The following is a 23,675-nucleotide window of genomic DNA, read 5'->3' as shown; positions in this document are numbered from 1 at the left end:
ACACACACACACACACACTCACACAAAGTCCAATGATGTCACTGAACTCGCACTCCGTCTCCATCTGCTCGGCGCATGGCGTTATCGTGTTTGCCCTGGCGCATGTCGCTTCCACTCTGCATATTTACCCCTCATTTGATTTTCTTCTTTTTTTTTTTTTTTTTTAACATTCCCCCTCTCTCATTCTCGCTGACTCACAGCGCTCGTACGCGGAGGCCCGGCAAAATACAACGCACACCGCTGGCCAGATGCCAAGCTTTTATTTAGACCCAAACGCACTCTTTAACTACAGCATTGTCTAGCATCTTGTCTTGCCTACACTTAAATCTCACCGAGTCGTTGCGGGACTTCCCACGCCGGAGCGATCGGCGCTAGCTCAGGAGCTAACAAGCTCAGAGGGCGAAGCTGGGCAACGAAGGCGCTCGTGTCAATGCTAATTTCCGTTAGCTTGACAATAGCGTTTCCCATTAAGTGTTAGCATGAGGCTTTAATTTTTGCTCTCTCGTTGCTCGTTCATTTTTGCACGTGTTCGTTTGTTGCCTCCGGGTCGCATCGCTGTCGGGGGTGCGGGTGACGAACTTGTGAAGCATCCTAAACTGAGCCGCGGGCAACATGTGCCATTGACGTCAGCTATACAAGCGATACACTGAGCAACTACCTGGATCAAAGCTCCACTGAGGTAAGCAGAGACGAAAACAAGCTCACAGTGTTTAGGTCTCGGGCGGAGATGAAGCTCCTACGCCGCCTCCTCCTCCTCTTCATGGTGTCATGAGTCAACAGGCACCAAGAAGCACGAGAGGGGATACGACACTGCTGCTTAACTGGGTCAGCCGGGGACATAATACTGCGGCCCATCCACGCCGATTGAGGTTAACCTCCAAATCGGAGCGGCCGAAGGATTAAAATAACACTTGCCAGTATATTAAATTAGCAATGAATCAAGAATTTGGGGACATTTAGAAAGTCAGTCGCTCTCTCTGCGTACTCATATGCAATTGACAACAATTTTTTGGGCCTTCGAAGTGGTTTTGCACCGTTCTTAATTTCGTAACAACGCTCCCTTCGTTGATCGGACGCCGCTTTGCCATCTTTGGCCGTACCGAATCTCCAAACATGCCTCCCGCCTTGCCGTCGGTCTCCTCCTGAGTCCCGATAAAAGGCTTAATGGTGTCATTTGGCCTGCTAATGCCTGTTTATTGCAAGGAAGGAAACAATTTGCTAAGTGGAATATATGATGAGCGCAGAAGTGAGCTCGAGGAGTCTGACTGTGCTATAGCTCGCCTGACTGGCTCCTTTCCAGGAATTATTTACTCCCGGGCAGTAAAACAATAAAGACGCCGCGTATTGATTGGACAGGAGAAGCCGGGAAATTCTCTTGCAGTCTTCATGGAGCCTTAATGAACAAACGCAAAGAGGGCGTGACTCTGAGGGCTTTAATTCACTTCCGGTTTGAGAGAGAGAGAGCGACAAACTGGAAGCATCCAGTAAAATGATTTTGGGGGGGGGGCGATTTAAAATAAAAACACTTGCCGCGGCTGGCGATTGGAAGCGCGAGCGCGGCTCGGGCGATGTAGCGATAACGAGGACGCAGCAGGTTTGCCATTTTCGTCACCCTGGAGAACTGGAAAATCAATTTTCACATGCGATTGAGGAAAGGATGTGAATTCTCGGCAAGGCACACGAAAAAAAAAAAAAAAAAAAAGGCTGTCGGCTGGATTTAGCAATAAATTGCTAACTGAATCCAGAATGCCGAACAGTTGCACAAATGGTCCTTGGGCTTCGGACAGAGTTAATACATGGAAGTATTATTATTATTTTTATTGTTAATTATGTACTTTCTGCCATCTAGTGGCAGCTAATTTTTCTGCCAATCACTATACGTCGCAGGCATAGATAACTCAACAAATACGTGAAAAATGAAGGTGCCAAGATTTCCAAACTTTTCCCCGACAATTAAAATCACAACTATTTTTTTTTTTTTTTTGGGTCTTAATTCACTCCAAAAACAACAAAAATGCTTCATATATCTCGTGATTGTTTGGAGCGGCCATCTTAGCCACCGGCGGCACATCACAAGCCCGTCAACCGATCGGGGCGAGGCCGGCGAGGAAGGAGAAGGAGGAGGAAGGGTGGAGGGGAGCAGTGGAAAAGAAAAAAAAAAAAGAAAAAACACGCCTTCATCAATATTGCAGCGGCAAAGCCGGTGAAAGGCAATACCGAGCGAGCGGCCCACATCTTCCATCATGTCATCGGGACAGCGGATCGAATGCCTCAGCCTGACATGCCAACATTGTTACCTGAACAAACCATGATGCAAGGCCGCCTTCATTATTCATGCGCGGCTTCTTTTGAAGGAAAAGCCGAGCAAGCAACCGCTCCGGCGTTTCAAGTATTAGCGACAAGGAGGTTAGACCCCCGAACGTGAACGTCACGAGCAAAGATTGATTGTCGTCATTTTCCGAACGGCCTCAAAAGAAAACGCTCATCAATAATGCTGCGCGGAAAGTTTCACGCAAAGTTTCGGCGTGGAAAAACAAGAGCAGGAGACGGGGGAGATGAGCACTTTGAGAATGGTCTCGTTTCTCAGGAGCAATGTCGACGACCTGGCTGCAGACAGCAAAGTAAAACAAAGCAAAAATAAAAACCAAATACATATGCAATAAAAAAATAAAAAAAACTCCCAAAAAAAAAAAAAAAAAAAGGGGGCAAGAAGGGGCCAGCTACAACCGAGAATGCGGGTGGTGGTATGCATGGTGAGCAAATGAGTGTTTTGCCGATCAACATGGAGCATTAAATTGGTCTTAAAATTATTCTCAAATGTTACTAACGTAGGATTTGGAAGTACAAATGCGTCTATTTTTTTTCAAACCGAGTCCATTCAATGCATCACGGTGACAACTTGAGATGACGACTAAACGAAGGAATCCATCTGAGCGCTAATTAGCTTCGCCCGTGCTAATTCCTCCACTCCCAACAATGACGCTAATTTGAGCACAGTGGGCATTAAGTACGCGCGCGGCGAGCATTCGGAGGCCGCCTCTCATCTTATCGGTCCTTGTAAGAATGTTGTCGGCCCTGCCGCGTGTTTTGTGTGCGCGCGTTTCTTTGTGTGGTCTGACCGAGGTCAGGGTCCATGCGCTTTTAATCTGTGGCTGTTTTCCAAGACACTCCGGGGACCTTTGACGCATCACTTTTTATATCCATAATTCAAAAGTGGCAAGACCTTCATATGTGTGTGTGTGTGTGTGTGTGTGAGTGTGTGTGTGTGTGTGTGTGTGTAGTTTGGAAGACAGCATGCCTCTGCAGCGCGGTTCATAATTCTCCTGCATGTTACTCGCTGTTATCATGTGAAGAACCCCTGTTGCGTAATCGCGCTGTGGTTGCGCAACCACCTCAGAATTTGGGGATATTCGAACCGGCCCGGTTTCATAAGCAGGCGGCTCAGCCTTTATCGGGAAGGAACAATGCATTTTTGGGGGGGATCCTCTCTGCAAGGAGCAAAAATGGCCGAATGTGTGTGTGCGTGTGCGTGTGCGTGTGCGTGTGTGTGTGCGTGTGTGTGTGTGTGTGTGTGTGTGTGTGTGTGTGTGTTGCTATCAGGCCAAGCGCCAAGGCGGCGTGACTGGCCTCGGTGCTATCAGAGCAGCGCAGCTTGTTTACCCGAATGAACACGACACGGCCAATTGCATGCCGATGCCACGGCGAGGACAATGCCGGCGCACCTCATCGGGGGCGCAGTCAACAATGCGGCCGCGCATTGACTGGATCTTTTGATTTCTTGCGTCAGGGGGGGGCGCTTGAGTAGGTAAAGACTTTCGGTTTATTGTCTGTATTCACGCAGACCCGTGCTCATATAATACTGCAGGGTGGGGGGAGTGCAGCGAGCGCTCAAATCCAGTAGCTAAAGCTTTAAATCCATCCAAACATGTTTGTTCTTTTTTTTTTTTTTTTTTTACTCATTTTGGACCAATAGGAAAGTAGTTAATATGAGAGAAGCGGGAGGGGGGGAAACAAACTCCCCTCCGTCCAATCGTAGAGCTTCTTAGTTGTTTACTCAAATCTCTAAAATCCCTCTGTGAGCGTTTATTCAGCCAATGTGAGCGTCTGCGGCGATGCGGCAGAGCCATGGCGTGCCTGTGCCCATTACATCATGGTGAGTGGCAAGGAGGCAAGTCCCGCCCCCCCCCCGCCTTACACAGACACGCACAGTCACGGATATCGCCGTGAGTGCTCACAAGCACATCCACGTTGGATCCGATGATAAATTTTTGTGGTCACCCCCCCCGCTTGGCATCCCCTCGACTTCCTCGTAATGTCATCTTCCATAGTTCACATTCTGACATTTTTTTTATATGGACAGTCCCCTCTCTGTGCCAAAGCGGCTTTGAGCTCTTTGCGCTGACATCATCCTTGGTTGTCGTCAGTGGTCATGGGCCAGATCATTCGGTGAGTGACGGGGGTCACGAGGAGATTACGCGTAGATCGCGATATTTTTTTCACTCAGCTTCTTTAGCATAGAACAGACTCTGGGAATCAATTTTCACAATCAACACTTGGAAATCAGCATAGACAGTGACTGATTCACAAGGTACTCTTGAATGTTCTTCCTGCAGAAATTAGAGCGGCTCGTTTTATTCACCTGATAAATTGAAGTCTAATTTCTCCGCTCTTGCCATTTGGTTGAACCCCACTTTCGCCCTGCCTCATCCACTGACATCTGGATTTCGGCCTTTTTTACTGCCGCTTCTCTTCGTCGACGACATGCTGGGCTCCCTGGGAAGGAGCCAAAGCAATAACAAATCCCATCCGTGTTTATTATAGCATAATAATTCCCACATTTCAAAATGTTCCATTTGTCATTCCATCTATCGGGGTTGCATTTTCCTCAAGAGGAAAGTTTGGACAGTGACTTCTGGCGGACTCTTCCACAACTACTCTGCATGACCGAGGCTGGATGGATAAGAAAATGATGATCATATGACTTCACTTACCTTAACTTTGCGCTTTAAATCGCCAATTGTTAGCCTAGTAGCAAAATTGCCTTCATCGGCCACTTTTTGATATCCGAAGTTTGCTTCAGATTGTTTTGTTTTGTTGTTTTTAAGAACGGACCCCGATACCCTGCAGCCGTGACTCGAATCGAACCATTTTCAGGCTCGAGTCGTGCCGCAGTCGCGTGCGTCATCGTGTGAGCCCGCTCGCGGAGCTAACTACTTCAAAGTACTTTGCAAAGCCACGCGCCGGCTACTTGACCATTCAGTCCACGGACGCAGCCCTGATGCGAAACGAGGTGCAAGTTTCAACACAAACAACGCGCACGCCTACGCCAACATTTTCTTGCCTTCTGCGCCAAATAACAGAACTTTGCATACATTACGTGGCATTGTGACGCCTACAGGAAGTGCAGCTTTTAACCCCTCCCCCCCGTATCTTCTCGAAGGACTTTACAGCAAGCGGACATGATGCGACTTTAACAGATCATGTGCTCGGCATGGCTGGCGTTCCTGGAAGGACACCCCGGTCACAAGAGCTGGGAAGTACCCCCACCTTTCTGGGTGGGTGGAAGTTCCCCCTTGAAAACTTCCCCCTATGCCAGCTGCTCAACTTCAGCCCACCACTGGTTAAAAATAACCCCCCCCCCCCCACCCTGAAGATGCCACACTGGTCCTGATGACAAGCGCCTCTATGGCATTGAGGGATAAGCGGGTCAGAGGTGGGATCTTCAGGGAAAGGGTTGGGGGGGGTAAAGGGAGAAGGGCAGCTGCACCGTGAGGAAAATCCCACTCATCCACGTCTCCTATTTTGTGAGGGGTGTGAAAGTGCAAAGGGGAGGAGGGGGTTACCCGTGAGAGGGGAAATCCTGACCGCCCAAATACGAGTCTTTTGACATCTTCTAACTCGGTTACCCCCCTCTTCCTCACTTCGCCCCCGATGTGAGGGTATTTTGAGCGCGGGGGTGACCCCCGGCTGAGCCCAAGCATGCGGTGGATACTTTTGTCACCTTTTGGACGCGTCTCTTGCTCGTTACCAAATCATTTACATTTGAGTCTTTCTCCCTGTTGTCTGTCAACACCTGGCACGCGTTTCATTTCATTCATTTTCCCCCCTGACCGGGACGGCAAAGATAACCGTCTCGTTTTGAAAGCAAGCATGGACAAATGGGCGCTGTGCGCATATTTCAATAAATATGAGATTGAATAAATGCCCACACGCTGGAGCACACTCAAATGGGTCAGGAAATTAATAAGCAGCAATGCAGAAGAAGCCATTGTGTGTGTGTGTGTGTGTGTGTGTGTGTGTGTGTGTGTGTGTGTGTGTGTGTGTGTGTGTAGTGGAGCTCTTCACATGCTAATTGGAAAGGGATGAATGAGGCCTGAGCGTGGTTCCACTACACAGCAGTGACCAAAGGCAATTTGGCGCTCTAATTTACGCTTTTCGATGGCTCTCAGCTGACAGAAGGTTTTGACTGCGAAGGCATGCGCAACAGGAAGTGGGATGCGCCGTTCGGCCGCATGAAGTGCGCATGTGTGTTTGCCTAATGGGTCGTCGTGCTCGGCAACGTGGCAAATGGAGTGCGATCATTCCTCAGACTCCATTCGAATCTCCTTACCGAAGCCATCGTGGCCCGCTGTGGGTCCAGGGTACCCCCCCAGGGACCTGCCTGGCGGCTGCTAAGAAACCAAAGCACAACACGCCGTGCCGCTCATGACAACGGCATCTACACAAAGACGGGAGGATGTGACCATACGCACAATATCCGTTTAAGTCCACCTTGACTATTATAATATTGCAATATATTCATTTTTTTCCTCAATCTACAATAATTAATCTTTTTATTAACACTTTATTCAAATTTTTCTTAAAAAAAAAAAAAAATCCAACATACTAAACTAATAAATATCATCTGACCTCTTTTTCAACTTTCCCCTTGAAACGCTTTTCAAGTTAAAAAGAAAGCATATTTAAGAAATAAAACATGCATTTAGCATTAAAAAGACTTTATTCTTCGATTATTACAGTCGTTTGCTGAGTCACTTATTGTAGTTGTGAAACTCGTCTACTTTTGTATGTGTCTGACTGTATTCGACTCCTCCCAGTGGCTAAATTGTGCATACCAGAAGCCGGAAACTGTTTAATTCTTTACATTTTATTTAGTTATGTTAAAAGTGCATTATTTTATAAAGTGCAAGACCATTAAGTGCTACTTTCCATGACAAAAAAATTGGGATTGTTTTTTGGGGGGGGAACGGATTAACAGCATTTGCATTCATTTCAATGGCGAAAGATAATTTCAGAATTGAATTTGTATCTCTCAGCGCTTCCCTCTTGCATGTTTAAGCCGGCACTTGCAATAGGGTTTATTTCGAGGTCTTACACACACACACACACACACACACACACACACACACACACACACACACACACATTTCTTCCTCCCTGGCGTCTCTCGCTCCTGCCGCCATCCAAACAAGCCAGTGAGGGTTGCAATTACGGGAAGGAAACCGTTTATTTATAGCTGGCCCAGGATCAGCGGCAGAACAACTCGTCGTGTGGCACTGAAGGAGGCCAAGAGTGAAGGGTGGGTGGTGGTTGGGGGTGGGGGGGGTCGTTTTTGTGGCTAGCGAGGGGTGGGTGTGGTTATATTTAACTGCACTGTGATGTCAACACGTGGCATGCGACGTTGCCATGGTTTCCCCTCTCCAAGACGGGCGTCCGCTTGCTTATCAGCGCGGCACACAAGCGGACGAGGCAGGGACGGACGGACGCTTGAACAACATCCCACTCTGAACTTCACCTGTCATTGACTCGCTCCGGACATCCGACCTCTGTTGTTCTTTTATCTGGCCCTGCAATGTCCAGCATGATGAGGTCGGGTGGTTCTCCAAAGTGTTTCTAAAACCATGGCCGTTCGCCTAATTGTGGACTCTTAATTGCCACAAGGTGTGAATTTGCATGTCAATGTTTGCTCGCCTTTCTGCGCTATTGTTATTGTTGAAAGGTGGTATGGCATTAAAGGACCGCGTATAAAATAATTAATCATGCGCGTCTCCATTAAAACAACTCGCGCGAGCAGAAGCCGCCTCAGGCTGAATTGTTTAATAACCCCCCCCCCCATGCGCCCCCCCGCTGCGTCGCTCACACTCAGGTTTAATGCCCCCCCCCCTCGGAAGGCGTCACGGCTCCTGTCAGGCGTGCGACACGCCGTGACACATCCGCCGACGCTCGCCGCGTTATCTTCGGGGTCCAGATGGACCGAGTCCAAACGGCCAGTAAAGCGTGAGTAGGGAGAGACGCCGGGGACGATCCTCCTCACTCGGCGTTCTTCAAATGGCGTCGATTAGCCAAAGCTCCTTAAGCTAACTGCTTCCATTAGCAGGACATTACAGAGGATGAGAGGTGTCACCGATGCTGCAGCTGCAACACTTGAGGGGATGGCGACATGTCAAGTGGGCCACGTGCAGTATTTACTCCTGACTCGAGTGTACACAGTATATACGGAAAGGCGCCCACGCTGAAATCAGCGTCAACTGATTTCCATGAGAAAATAAAATATTTCTCATTTTCAGCGCTGTCAATTTGAAATAACGTCCCGGCTTTGCATTGCAGAGGATGGAAATTTGGACAAGGTCAAAGAGTGAGTCAGAATGAAATGAAAACTGGGGAATTAAAGTCATCCCCGTAATCGTCCCACCGCCCCACCCTCTTTATTATGCATGCATGTGCAGCTTTTTTGCTTCCACCTCACGACAAAGCGCGGGTTCTTAGCGAGCACACGAGTCCCATGTGACGTTTGCACCGAAATAGATCACAGGACTCCTCCGGCGGGCTTTTTGACTCATCAAAGTGAGTCTAATCTCTGTAAATGCTGAGCCAGAAATACAACCGAGGTGCATTGACAGGGGCGTGTCGACCTATTATACTTCCTGTACTAACTGTGATGCCCATTTTTCGATATTGCGGCCGTTCGCTGTGTACAATGCCAACGTGCTTAAGATCCAGGTTTTATTTAAATTCGAAAAGAAATCAAGCTGGATAAACACAACCTGAAACATTGAAATCATCACGAATGACCCGTAAAGCTAATGTTGCTAACATCACCGATAGCTTAGCGTAGCATGCCCCCCCCCCCCTTAGCGCCGCATGCCGTGCTGAAGATGCGGCATAATCTCGCAATATGTAAATGGGACACCATGCAATCAATTTTATTTATTTATTTTTTTCGCATAGCCCCGCCCACACATCCACAAACACTCATACTTACACGCAGGGACACACAGGAGCGTACGATTCTTTTCCCACGAGCCTTCAAATTGATTTATCCATTTGATGCTCAGCGAGGTGTGAACTAAGCCCTACACACAGCCCCAGGCAAAACACACACACACACACACACACACACACACACACACACACACACACACATCCACACACCCCAACCGCAACAATTTATCGCCCTAATAGCCTCCAATTATTTCACAAATAAATATTTGCACCACATGTCCTGACTTTAACTTTCCGGTGGATGAGTCTGATATTCTGTTGCCGTGGCGGCGGTGCGACGTTGAGTGTGATGCAACGTGATGGGCTGCATTAAGGAGCCGCAACCCACGCGTGGGACCCTACGCGCTATGAGAGGGGGGGGACGTGGCGCATACACGATTCCCTTCACGGGCCAGCTCACTAATGCGTTGGGATGTGAAGACCAAGCTGCCCTCTCCTGCTCATCTGTCTGATCGGGAATGGCAACAGACCCACGCCCCCTCGTTTGGTGCACGATGGCGAGAATAAGTCTCCGTGCTATTAAAAGCGCCATCTTTCGAAAGCGGCATGTGTTTGGGGCGTAGAGACGGAGTAGCTTTTTCGATGTTCCAGTTAAGAGGCGAGCAGCAGCAATTGGAAATGGCTGACTCCAAACTAAAGTGCATGACGTTAAACGCGACCATTTCACAATTTTCGCGCCAAACAAAATTGCAATCGGGTTTGGGCTGTGAAAAAAAAAAAAGATAATTGAACAATATAACCTAAATTGGAGTCATGTGCTCCCTCTTACGTGCTCCAGTTAAGAGGAAGAGCTGGCTGACGAGTTGAGAATTTTACTTTGGGCTCGACTTTTTTTTTTTTCAAGTTCTGTCAAAAATGATGCAGGATGCTCAACTTCAGAAGCGACGTGTGTCGTCTTGGAACTCAAACAACCGCCGCACATCGTGGCACAGGCTCCTTTTTTTAAAAAATGTAATCTGTCATGGATTAGCGGGCGCCCGAGCTCGAGATTTGACCCAGCATTCTAATCCTTTGTGTTGATCTAACGTAATCTGATTTCTCTCAATTACTTTGTCTCCGAAATACACGGAGGCAGACGCTAAAATGAACAATGGAGACGGCCGGCGCGCCGCTTGAGTCGCCGGTATCGTATCGCTCAAAAATCAAACGCGAGACGAGCTACGACAATCCGACTCGAATGCAATAGTCCCCCCCCCCGCCCCCGACACACACCTTCTTGGCACACAATCTAATAAAATCAAATACAGGGAATGCGTCACATGAATGTTGGAAACCATTTTCAAGTGATTGGTCTCTTTTTGTTTTCAAGAGGGGGTGTTTAGACTTTTTCTACCGCCTTGCGCTTTATAACTTGACCAACAAGTCAGCAGAGCTCAAAATACTTTTGACGCGCATATTACATCGGCGCGGCCGCCCCGCCCCTCCCCTCACGGGAGCTAATCTTTTAGCAGTGGGATCATCTGACCTAAAAATGACATCAATGGCGGATTTTTATCATATTCAGACAAGAGGAGGAAGATCAAATCAGAGGACGAACGAAGAAGCAGAGCCAATGTCCAGACGGCGTTTTTATAACCTTTGATTACACCGGGCTGCCGGGCCCCTCGCTATCGATCCGATCTTTCAAACTCATTTGAGGCCAGAGCCCGAGTCTATAACGGTGCCCCGCTAATGCAATATGGGACGCGCAGCCCCCCCTCGTTCGTCATAGTAACCTGACTTGGAGGAGTTAAATATAGCCGCTTCCGGTTTGGCGGAGGAGGGATTTCAGGCTCTATTCTTAGCTTGCCGCCCCGCGCATCAAAGCCGACGGACACGCGTGAAATCAATGTTGGCCGGGAAATAAATAATTGCTGAGGCGCGGGGACAGCGGGTGATAAATGGCCTTGTTGCAGAAATATTGCATCTTGACTAATAAATAGCAAGTGTTCATTTCATAACACGCCCCCCCACCCAATACACAAATATCTCATTTGATGAGATTTTTGCATCAGCCTCCCCCCGCACAAAACTATCAGGAAGCACCACTGCATATTTTGGAGTGCATGATTTCTGAGCGTGCTTGCGAATATGTTACTTGCATTCTTGCCAGTCGCAAAATTGTTGACTCTGCATTGCTTCCGTGGTATTTGACTTCGATGCTACGCTCCGCTGCTCGCACTGTGGGGCTCAGATGGTTTTGGGCATTTGCTTTGTCTCAATAACTGGATGTCACACACACAAACAAGCGGTGTACACAAGAGTGACACACAGGCGAGCAAACCTCTTTTTTTTTCCCCCGCTCTTCCCTCTTCTCCTGGTTCGTTGATGCCAAATTGAGTACAGGATAGCAATGTGTGTGTGTGTGTGTGTGTGTGTGTGTGTGTGTGTGTGTGTGTGTGTGTGTGTGTGTGTGTGTGTGTGTATACGTGTTGACAGATGATACGCTTAAAGCCGACGCCGCCCACACACACTCCCGGTGACAGAAGGTTTCATCACAAGGCCACCGACCTTTGTCCACTACAATCCACATGACAAAATAATACAAAACCAGTTTTGTCATGCTCACATTCAATTTATGTTCATCATTTAAAAAAAAAAAAAAAAAAAAGTTTAAATATTTTTTTGGTAAGCCACTGTGATATTCTGCAGTTTGAAGATTTCAGACAATTTGCGACGTTTTGATTGTCATTTATAATTCGGGAACATCTCTGCACCCCCCCGGTAGGAACGACAGGAAAATAAAACAGTAGATGAGCGAGGTTGATCTATTTCGGGGGTTGGTAATCTGCGCGCGACGGGGCGTCTTTTACGTCACCGTGATGCCGCTGGGCTACAAAGGGAACTCGACGGCAGAAATCAATAGACGGCGGGGCCTTTCCTAGCATGATGTCACATCACAGACCTCCACGGTATACATCATGTGGTGACCACATCCGGGCGCATTTGGGAAATAAAAATAAATAAATAAAAAATGGAAGCGGTTGACGTGGGTACGATGTTGCTGCCCGATGATTCTGACATTCGCATCCGCCCTTTGAGGTTTAAGGATGGAGGATGTGAGGACGGACCCGACGGATAAACCGAGCGTGGCGTGAGGTTCTGGCATCAAGAGCGGAGGCTAAGAATAAGAAGTGGAGCAATCCCCATGACGGGCGTAAAATAGAGCAAATGACCGCAAATGTCGGCGTCGTCATGGTCACGACTTCCTCGAGAGCCTTTGTGCCGCGATACACTCCGCTGGCTAATCTGTCGCACGAACAGAATATTCCACTTTACTATTATAAGGCTGCACCGTTGCTGCACAATGTTTTCAAAATTAAGAACCTGAAAACGGTTTCAGCATAACATTTGGTGGGCACGTCGTCGATCATACGTAGACCCACAAAAAAAGTCTGAAGAAGCCAGTTTCAGCGTGAAATTTGATAGGCACGTCGATCATAAGTCGACCCACAAAAAAGTCTCAAGAAGCCAGTTTCAGTGTTAAATTTGGTTAGGCACGTCGATCATAAGACGACCCACAAAAAAAGGATCAAGAAGCCAGCTTCAGCGTGAAATTTGGTTCGGCACATCGATCATAAGTAGACTCACAAAAAAAGTCTGAAGCAGCCAGTTTCAGCGTGAAATTTGGTAGGCACATCGATCATAAGTAGACCCACAAAAAGAAATCTAAAGAAGCTAGTTTCACCATGAAATTTGGTGGGCATGTCGATCATAAGTAGACTCACAAAAAAAGTCTCAAGAAGCCAGTTTCAGCATGAAATTTGGTCGGCACGTCGATCATAAGTAGACCCACAAAAAGAAATCTAAAGAAGCTAGTTTCACCATGAAATTTGGTGGGCATGTCGATCATAAGTAGACTCACAAAAAAAGTTTCAAGAAGCATGAAATTTGGTCGGCACGTCGATCATAAGTCGACCCACAAAAAAAGTCTCAAGAAGCCATTCCCGGTAAAACCACAGGGAGTCTGCTATTTTTATTTTTTTTTTTGTGCCCTGTACATAGCCGTATCGATCGACTCGTGACGTTACTCGTCCGAGCAAGTACGGCCGCCGCCATGCAGCATCAAGCAACGCTTCAAACAGAGCCCAGAGAGCAGCCTCATTCGCGTTCCCCACGGCCTGATGCGCACACAGTCGTTTTTTTGTAAGGGCCAAATGCGAGCCTTGTAAATCAAGCCTGTTGCACTTATTCAAGCAGCAATCACGGCGGGCATTCAGCGAGTGAATGAAAGCCATCTTCCTAATAAAGACAGAGCAGCGCATTATTTCTCGCTCTCCGGAGGGCACGCCGCGTCTCCAGCTTGATGAAAAGAACGCAGCTACCTTGGCAAATAAAGTGAGCTTCTTTTCTCTTTTTTTTTTTTTTTTCCGCTGCTGTCGTCACTCGATTATGTGGTGCCTTTTCAATAGACCTTTGTGAAGGCTGCGCTCTAATGCAGCATGCGTCGCTGCTTGAGAGCAAGGTCCATTGTGCGTGGGGTTTTTTTTTTTTGACAATAAGAAGGTGATGATCTGTCAACTATGGGGAGAGGAGTCGTGACCTCTCCCAAGGGCATTCGGGGGGAATTCATAAGCCTGCGTGGTGAAGGATGTGAAACACTTGACAAACATGACTCTCGATAAACAGTCGGTGGCGTGTGGCATTTTCTGTTTTTTTGACACATCCTGTCGATACTGGCTGTTTCTGGCTGGTTTTTTTTTTTTTTTTTTTTTTTTTTAACTGTCTTGTGCTACAATGAAAACTAAATAGGGAGGTGCCACGTTGATGACATAATTTCTGTGCTGCCCAAAGTTGGCAAGAGCGAGTGAAAGCGGCCGCGCTGCAACGCAAGTAATTGCCGGGATTAATCGTGGGAATAAGTGGACTGTTTCCATGGCAACCGCCGCAGGACCGGGGCCGGCCGGCGAGGGATTGATTGACGGCCGCGCGCGCCCCCCCGATGTTGCAAAGTGTAATTTAAGGAGCGATATTTGCGCGCCTCCTTCAGACTTTGTAGTAAACAGTAATTGATTGGTGATTACACGCTGGAATTGTTTTCTGTCATCAGCGAAGCAATTAATTAGATGACTAAAAGCCTCGAAGGATGGCTTGTTGGGCACAGGGTTTCATTACAAGCGAGACACAGCTCCGCCTCGGTTTTTCGGAGGGGAGTGTCAGACCACTGCGGGGGTCCCTCCATTTTCTGAATGACAAAATAACACACCCCAGTTCAAAAATAGGCATCGTCAGACGTGTATCGGAAAACATTTTGTGCATAAGATGACACATTGAAAGACGGTCAAAGCAGGCGGTGAGCGTCAAAACAAACAATGCAGTCCCCTCGTGTCTCTCGGGCTAATTGCTAATTTGCGTCAGGTCGCCAAGATGTCATTTTTCATGCTCGCATACAGTAAATGCCTTGCAGAGGGCGACAAGTTTAACACTCACGTAACCTTTGGACGACCTCTAGCATTCTGACTTTCAAGCACCTTATTCCCACCCCGACAGACACGAACCGGCCGATCATTGGTCATTTTAGTCGAATGTCACCCTTGCTTGAAGCCAACCTGCCTCGAAACAGGAAGTGTGAAGTTCTCACCTTCACCAACCCTCCCCAGGTGTCAAACACCTCACGCCCCGGCCGCTGTTTTGCCTCCGTGACTTGCGACGAACTTTCAATTAACGCGCACGCCAGGCAGAACGACATCCCCCAATAGCTAAATCAGCCTCGGCCGCGCCACAGTTCTCCAAATGTCACAAGCGAGGTGTTAGCTTCCCCCCGGGGACAATGAGCGGCGTTGGGTTTCGCGGGGAGACTTAGCGGCACCCAAACTTAGCACTGACTCCCTAAGGAAGGACATACCGCTGCATGTGTGCGTGCGGATATCCGCAGTAAAATTAGCTTGTTAACAACAGGATGATGTGCCATTGATGTAACTGGTAGGTTGGCGTCATGGCACGGTACATTTGACACATTTTGACAACGACTGTAGAACTGGAAGTTCTTATTTGGTCCTCCGAGCAGGTAGGGGGCAGCAGAACACAAACTTCCCAAGCATGAACTAACCAATGGAAATCGGATTCAACACTTACCCAGATGCGACTTCTTTAGTTCAGCTATGATGTGCTCCTATGGAAGAAAAAAGTAAGAAGTAAGTCTCATATTCTGATTAAAATGACTTGCTTTATTTATTTTATTTTTTTGGTGCTGCTTGAGATGAGAGAAACCGATTTACAACAAAAAAGGTGGACATACTGAAGACATGAATCCTACTTTTGCCGCCAAGATATTTCCTTTCATCGTCTGCAGTTCCCTCTCAACTCCACAGACCCCCGTTACATGAAACGAGTGGCGAGTCCGACCGAAATAGCGATTGCCTCATTTACTGCGCGGCCAGGAAGTCATCTTTAAGTTCCAAATAAGTGATCAGCGAGGCCCATCACAGAGAGCGACAGCAAGCGCAAACGTGAGGATGAAGGAAGCATTTTTTCCCCCTCCTCCGAGCTGCCGTGTTGTTACGAGGGAATAAAAGGAAAAAAAAAAATACTGACAATGAATCTTTTCCTGGATGGTGGTGGTGGGATTTGTATGGGGGGGGGTGCTAAAAATAACCCCAGTGTGTGCTTAGTGTGTTTACCGTGCTGAATGCAATCACAGTCAATCTTTCCTCTGACTCCAAATCACAACATTTGAGCACCCTTATTAAAAATCCCACCCCCCCAACGCTTGGACACACACAAGCGTGCCAGCGCTCATCACACACACTCCTCCGCAGGGCATTTCACCGCACACTCCCAAACGAGAAGAGACAGGTCCTCATGTTGGGACCGGAAGGCTGAGACAGAACCAAGAAAGCTCTTCGCTCCCTCTCGCGCTGCCCGACGCCATCGCTGGCGTGATTGTTTCCGTTACGCTATTTTGCAAAGACAACACGCGCACCTTTTCATGATGCGGCTGCGACGAGCGGGCGTGGATTCGGAGTGCCGCCGTGCGGTGGGCGCCGATACCTCCGCTGGGAGAGAAAAAGAGAGAGCGATTGATTTTCCACACAGTCGACAAAATGATTTTGTCATGCGGGGTAAATAGACAGCCTCCCATTCTCATTTATCCCTAACATATACACACACATAAACACACACACACACACACACGTGCACACGCATCCCCGCGGAGAGAGCGCTACCAGGCAACGCCACGCAAACACAACACGCATATGACTCACGCGTCGTGGCAGTGTGCCGCATTTCGGCTTCGGGAAATTGTGGAATGTAATAAACGATACAATACATCCTGGTGTGACAGGCTAATTATGTGAAATAACCAAAAAAAAAAAAAATGGTAGTATTGAGCGTAATATATACAATCGGTGATTCTCAAAGAGCAGTATGAGCACGAGTGGTGTGCGGGCTCGCCCTCTAGAGGTATGCAACGGAATAGCAGTTCAGTTGTATTTCACTTTGAAGTCGGTTTGCATCGAAACGTTCAGCGTCCCTCCATTTCAAATGAATAGGTTACAATGAGTGACTTGTTTTGATCGTTTCATTTGGATGGATTATTATTTGACAAAAAAATGTGATCATATTAAAACTGTGTAATAATATGATGGCGAAAGTCATCGTCCACTTATATTTGAGTTGAAAACATGTTTCAATGTAGAATACGGAAGGTACGATACATATAAATGACAATTTTAAAAATATACATATAATTCGGAAAGTGCACAGTGACTTTCGGAATTTACGATTAATTTCCGATTCCATACACTGTACTTCTGACCAGTGGCTGTATTTATTTTCTTTTTCGCGAAAAAAAAACAAAACAAAGTAAGCCAAGTGTTTGTTCATGGAAGTTTGTGATTTTGAGAGGCTGCACACACAAATGATCACTTGTTTAATGACCTTTTGTGCCAATATGGGGAAATTAATGAGCCGTGACATTCAATTATACGCCGGCGCCTCCAATCACGGCGGCACTTTGGAGAAACAAATACGGCGAACGCTTGAGAAGGACTTGCTTGTTTATGAGTGTCTCTTTGGCAGGGGGGGGGGGCATATCATTTGCATAATCATGAATAGCAGATACGGTTGTCAGGGGAGACGCACGGGAGAGAGAGAAAACGAGCGAATGCTGCAGTGATGAGCAAACCGCAGAGCATTCCGCAGCACAAGTGGGACGACCGGTTTTTGAATGGGGTTTCGCGGAGTTTCAATGCACAACTGAAAGCGAATACAGGAGGAAAAATAAATTTACGTTCGCCTCACAGCAGCACGCCGAAGTCATTTTGTTGGCATAGCCCAAAAAAATAATAATATTGTCTTGAAGTCCAGCGGCGTTTTGAATTTGCACTTCAGGTGGACGTTTTTAGAAATATTTTAATGATGGGGGTGAACATTTTTTTCAAAAAATGATGTGACAATTTTGTGCAGAACCTTTTTTTTTTTGATTAACTGAATTTTTTTTTTAATTCTGAGATTTTTTTTTTTGCATCGCAAAAAACTGAATTGTTACTGAATCATATTTAACCTTATTGTAGAAAATAAATTTTAAAAAACATAAGACAGTCGAGTCACATTTAACATAAAATATATTAATAACGTACCTTGTCTATTTTTAACGTTCAGTTTAAAAAAAATGTTGCAAAAATAAAAACACTTCTGAGTCACGCAACTTTATTTGTTGCTCACTGTTCCCACCGTGTGGCAGAAAGTAGTCTTGCAGGTCAGGGCACAGCCCAAGCTAACGTCACGGCACAAAAACACCCTAACAACTTTTGACTGTGATTTTTGGCTGATACTTCCCCTGTTTCCCTGTGGCGCTTGAATTGCTATTGTCAGAGTGCTCTCGGCCACTCGCTGTCTTTGCGCCGCGCCGCCACGTTGTTTCGCCGTCCCTCAGATGCCCTCCTCTCCCATCTGTGTCATCGCCCGCCCACGCCGCGTCAACCTGCCTCCCTCAGACAGCTCATTCCCTCGGCCTCAGCCAGCCTCCCACGGCCATGTTCCCCGTGGCTCAATAAAAATTGTTTTTAAAAAACACTCCTGAAAACTGGACGGATAAGATGAACGCCCCTCTGCGTGGTGCCAGAAGGCCCATCGTTTTTCCCCGCAAAGAGCATGATGACAATTGTGTTTTTTGTTTTTTTCTGTGCTGCCACTTTGCCATTTTTTTTTTCTCCAGGCGGCGAGACAGTGAGTCATGCTTCACCGCTGAGAATTTAGCAAAAATCAATTCTCTTTTTTTTTTTCTTCACTTCTCTCTCGCTTCTTGGGCACAGTGAGGCAGCGATGGGATAATCGATTGCACCGCCTTTGTCCTGCATCTGATTGTCGTCCATAGTTTAGAATATAAGCTTCTATTTTTAAAAATCCACACGACTGTCTCAGAAATTGGACGATACAAAATGGCGCTGAAAAAAACTCTATTATGTTTTCTAGAGTGCTCAGTTACCCTCTAGTGGTCTAAAGTGGAATTGCAAGGTGGGGCAGTGACCCAAGCTAATACAGATTTCTATTTATGTTGATTCTTGTGCATATTTATTGGAAATTTTGGGGGGGAAATAATTTATTAATCTCAAAGAAATCAGTCGTGAGGAATTTAGAGAGATAAAAATAAAAATGTTTGAGTCAACAGGTTTCGGCCAGAAGCCAAGGCCAAATTAGGTCAAGAAAAATGGGGTGTCTTTCAACTAAACGGAACCAACGTACTTTCTAACGTGCTAACAGCATCAGTGGGCCGATGAAAAATTGCGAGCTAGCTATCAGAAATTTCTGTTGTGATTTGGATTGTGACTGAAATTTTATGAAAGCGTCTTGGGAGAAGTGGACACGCTGAGCTCACATTGGCATGCCTGCGACGGAATACAAGCGGCAGGACAGCGTGTGACTTGTAGCGCGCTGGGTGACAAATAGTTGACAGGCCTCGTGTCTGGTGGCAGGTGTTGGATTGGTGGTGGCGGGGGTTCGTGCTCGTATTGTCCTTGGCGCTCTGCGCCGTATCGATCTGCTTCACTCTTATTTAGCCGCTGCCAAAAACTCGCAGCCCCGCATCGACTTGAGATTATTACACCTCGGTTTTGCCACGGCCGACGTCCTCGCAGGCGGCGGCGTCTTTATCACAACTTGGTCACTCGTTGCTGGGGACTTTTTTTTTTTTAATGAGGAGATTGTTTCAGAACTTTTGAGGCCAAATGCCTGTTAATTGAAAAAAGGGAAATCACATTATGGGTGACAGCAAAGGGGTCCTGAAGCTTTCGGGGGGTTAAGTTAAAAAAAAAAAAAAACAATTTGTTCATTTTCATCACATGGAAGCAAAATGGAATCGCTGGCCTGGAGGTGTTGAATCAAACCATGACAGGGTGTCATTAACTGCTGCTTGGCGTATTTCAAAGAGCCACTTAGAATGTGAAATATCCCAGCTATGAATCATCATGCACTTCAAAACAACGCTAGCATATCCATGGTCAGGTTTTGGTTGGATTGTTTTTTGGTTTTTTTTTGTAAAAAATATAAATAAATAAATAAATATTACAAATAAAATAAAAAATAAAAACTGACTGACCAATTTTTTTGGGTGGAGGGATGGATCTGTTTGCTGTTTGTTTTCACTATAATGTAATCATTTTATCCATGCATCGTCTATCCTCTTGACTCAATTCAATGGATATTCTGCTGCTTCATGGGTGTGCGTCTTGGCCACCAGGGAGCAGTCTAATACAGACAGAAAGATGGAGACGTCTCAGCTTCCCACTAAGCCGAAGTAACACTGGTCGTTCTTGCCAGGATAATACGGTGCACTACAGGAGACAACAATCACGAGACGTGGTGTTAGATACAAACGAAAATTGCTTGTGCAGGTGTACCTAATGTTATGGCTCTGAGGATGCAGTTGGCATGTTGGACATTTTTTGGACCCTGGTCCATTTTTAGCTCAAACGACGGCATTGTTGCTGTCCTGTGCTGATGCAATGTGACTACTCAGGTAGATATGTGTGGTTTTTTTTTTGGGGGGGGTTTAAATCGACAGTGGCCTCAGATGGCATCTCCGCCTAATTAGAGGCCGAGAGGGTACAAGGTCAAGATCAAAGGTCAGAGGGGTTTACAGGGGTAACGTAACACGCACACCCACTACCCCCGCATACGCACCTGAGCCACACGGCGTAGGCGCGTCAAAGATGGCTGCCGACTTTTTCCTGGCGCGGGCTCGGAGCTGCTGGCTCGGCGCTCAGGTAACGGCCAGCTGCTGTTTACTCGCCGCCGCCCTCGACAACATTTGACAATGACACAGCTGCCTGCGCTGCTGTGCCGAAACGCAGAAAAACACACAATTGCTCGTTAGCGGTCCCACAAATGTATATGTAATTACCAGCAGTTTTGGTTGACTCATTTGATTGGATGAAAGAGGCAAAGTATTAGAAACAGCTCTAGAAAAGCATGGATTGCGACATACAATACTGCTGACTAATGTTGCTGCTGTTCACCATTTTTATTTTACATATTCAATCTCAATTGCTCATACGGGTTGACATATTTCTTGACACGTAGTAGTTTTGCTAAATGCAATACTTTTTTTTATAGCTACACAAACAATTGTGCTCTATAATATATCTGCATAATAGTATGCATCATCGCTAATGATGATTTGTACTCCTGTGTTCTGAGAAAGCTTATTCTGAAAAAAATGGGACAAGGAGAAGAAGGGGCTGTTACCTCTGAGGGAGTTGACCCTTCCTGTCGTCCCGGCTCATTAGTCAAGAAGGGTCCGAGGGACGCTTGTGCCACATCTATTTCCGTCCTCATCCCCCTCTATTTTGGCCTCTGCAGAAACATGGACGGGGAGGTTTGTGACAATAGGAAGTGGCATTTCTTTAACTGTGTCAAGGACGTGAGATGCATTGCGGTTCTCGGCGCTGGAATTAGACGAGGGGTGGCTGCCATGGTAACCATTCAACTAATTGATCTATGCATGGCGAGAGTAAACGATCGTTAGTAACACGACAAACGAGACACCTGGGCCAGGACCAATCCCAAATTGATGGATGGTGTGGCAGCTTTGCAGGAACGTTCATTAATCCTGCACTGATGGTCCCGTCCAAGTGTCTAAACGCACGTACACGCAGTTGGATGCATGCGTGTGAAGCTTGAGGTTTAAATTGCTGGCTGTCAGCGTTCGAAGCTGCACGCCGCCAATAAAGGCCAGCAACCGGCGGTGACGTCACTCCAATTACAGGTCACCAGATTGACAATTCCACACGTGAAGCTTCAGATCAGGCATTAGAGGGTTCACAACGACTGAAAATAGAGTACTTACATGGAATATTGCTGTCCAGCAGCCGTGGAATTACGTCTGAAAGCCACGTGAGAGGTGGCTGCTCTTTCGCGAGACGTTATCGCCATCATGCGGTACTTTGGTGTACTATAGGGGCCGAATGCTAATGCCTTCATGTGAGATGTACCCCATTCACTCAAGATTTTAAACTACAGCAAGCACATGTAACTGTGCAATAGTTTGGGTATTTTTGTAATTTATCCACCAATTTGATGTCAATTCCCCAAATCTTTGCAGCTATTGCTTTATGCTAGTATGATGTCAGACAGCTCATTTTATTTTGTGGGTGAATGACTGCTTGCGAAATGATGATTTATAAAGCTGTTTCATTCTTCCCAATGTGCATTTTCTAAATTGTTCAAGCTTGAACAAGACGATTTTTTTTAAACTCCTTGTTTATTTTTGCCATTGTTTACATGACCGATGCAGATGTCCTGGAACTGTGAGGACCAACATGGTTCCTCACCTGATTAATGGTCTGCTGCCTATTGCCATTATTTTGGCATGAAACAAGTCAAAAGTCCACTTTATTGTCAAATGTGCTCTATGTGCAAAACAGCAGAGATGAAATTTCTCTCCTCTCAACCACAGGAGAGCGAGGAGCCGCTGCAGGTGCCCGTCCATCAGCAGTACAGTGAACATAAAATGACAAATACAACACAACACATAGAAAGTCGGGCAATCTGAACCACTTTTTCTGCATAGACTTTGTTTGAACCAGTGATAGATGAAAAAGCGATTCAAAGTGTCCTTTCACCAGTGTATCAAAGAAATGCTGAAAATGTGCATACATCTGCTACAAGCCAAGTTTGAAAGCAAACAAGAAGAAAACAGAAAGTTTCAGTATAAATCATGTGCTTTTATTTTGGACAAACTGCACACTCATGATAAATGACGATTAACATTGCTCCACGCTACGTGCATTTACAGAATAAACATGATCCATAGCCGATCCGCGACTCTCGTAATCGAGCTCAGACAAAAAAAAATGTCTTCGATTGCATTAATGTCACCTTTCAGGAGATCCTGGGTCTCCCGCAGCAGAGCCTGCGGTCCCCGGTGGGCAGACAGGCAGGGCTGACCTGGAAAACGCTCACAGTGACAGAGGGTTGCATGGCACCATTGAAGGACAAAGCAGTGCAACAATACCTGCCCTTTTGCTGCTTGGTTACCTGACTTTTCAAGCAGTGGCCACACCGCCAGCTCAGGTGCCTTTTGCTCCGCTCGCTCGTCGAGAGAGGCCGGGGCGGCGGGAGGCTTTTTCTGGGGGAATAGCACTCCCTTACTGGGCGCTCACTGCGAGAAAAATACACCCCATGAATCGTGCGACAACGACAATTGACATAGGCTGCATCGCTTTTGTTCAATTCGGTCCAACAAAAGGTGCAAATGCAGTATTCACACCTTTTCCGAGGGGGGAAAAGTTGCTGCTTCGTCATTCCGTCCTGGGTGCTACCAACACGGGCCAAACATTTCCTCAAAGTCCTTATGTTGGAAAGCAAGACAATTGTCATAATTATCAGAATCCAACGCTGTGTACACACTGCTGGGTGAAAGGCATTCGCCGTAAAGAAGAGACGAAGTACCGGGCGCAGGAGTTTCGTTCTCGCGATTTTTGCTACTCGTCGCCATGTTGTCTTCATGCTCGCTTATCAAGTACTGCGTCGTGTTCTCCGGCGCCATTGCTCCCGGGTGAAGTCGCCGAGCACAGGCCGCAACTCGTCTCTCCTCTCTCGTCTCCACTTTATAAGGGCCGTTGGTCAACTTTCGACGACGGTCCCGTCCCTGGCGCTTCCTGGTAACCGTGGACTTGACACCGGCGGCGCTCCGTCGGCACTGTCCGAAGGCCTCGTCCTCCTCTGCGGCCACGCGAAGTTGAGTCCACCGTAGTTTGGTTGCAGGCTTCAAGGTTACCCGCACGGCGTCCATGTGTTTAGAATTGGTCATATCCATTGACGCGATATACATTTCAAAACTTGCGGGGCTCAAATCAAAATAATAAAAATGTGAGGTTTTTAGGTGAAAAAAATCGGATATTTAAGCAAGTCGTCCAACACGACGTGTCCGCGTAACTAGAACGTCGACTGTGAGGCTGACGCACGTCGCT

General features: G+C 46.9%; 1 long non-coding RNA gene across 2 annotated transcripts; it reads right to left on the bottom strand.

Annotated features, from left to right (window-relative positions):
- Positions 1-15,335: 15,335 nt before the first annotated feature.
- LOC109523785 (uncharacterized) lies at positions 15,336-23,675 on the bottom strand. 2 transcript variants are annotated; one of them, XR_002169841.1, is made up of 7 exons: positions 23,155-23,675; positions 22,973-23,053; positions 22,582-22,864; positions 20,950-21,057; positions 20,386-20,539; positions 16,184-16,256; positions 15,336-15,373 (listed from the first exon to the last, which is right to left on the bottom strand). It is a non-coding gene; the product is annotated as an uncharacterized LOC109523785 (long non-coding RNA). The 2 variants fall into 2 exon arrangements; XR_002169840.1 differs by lacking the exons at positions 15,336-15,373; positions 16,184-16,256; positions 20,386-20,539; positions 20,950-21,057 and having other exon boundaries at positions 22,407-22,864; positions 23,155-23,671.

This window comes from Hippocampus comes, unplaced genomic scaffold (genome assembly GCF_001891065.2).
Source record: "Hippocampus comes isolate QL1 unplaced genomic scaffold, H_comes_QL1_v1.1 scaffold38, whole genome shotgun sequence".
NCBI classification, from domain to species: Eukaryota; Metazoa; Chordata; class Actinopteri; order Syngnathiformes; family Syngnathidae; genus Hippocampus; species Hippocampus comes.
The sequence above is the reverse complement of the archived record's forward strand: the minus strand, read 5'-3'. Positions and strand labels throughout refer to the sequence as shown.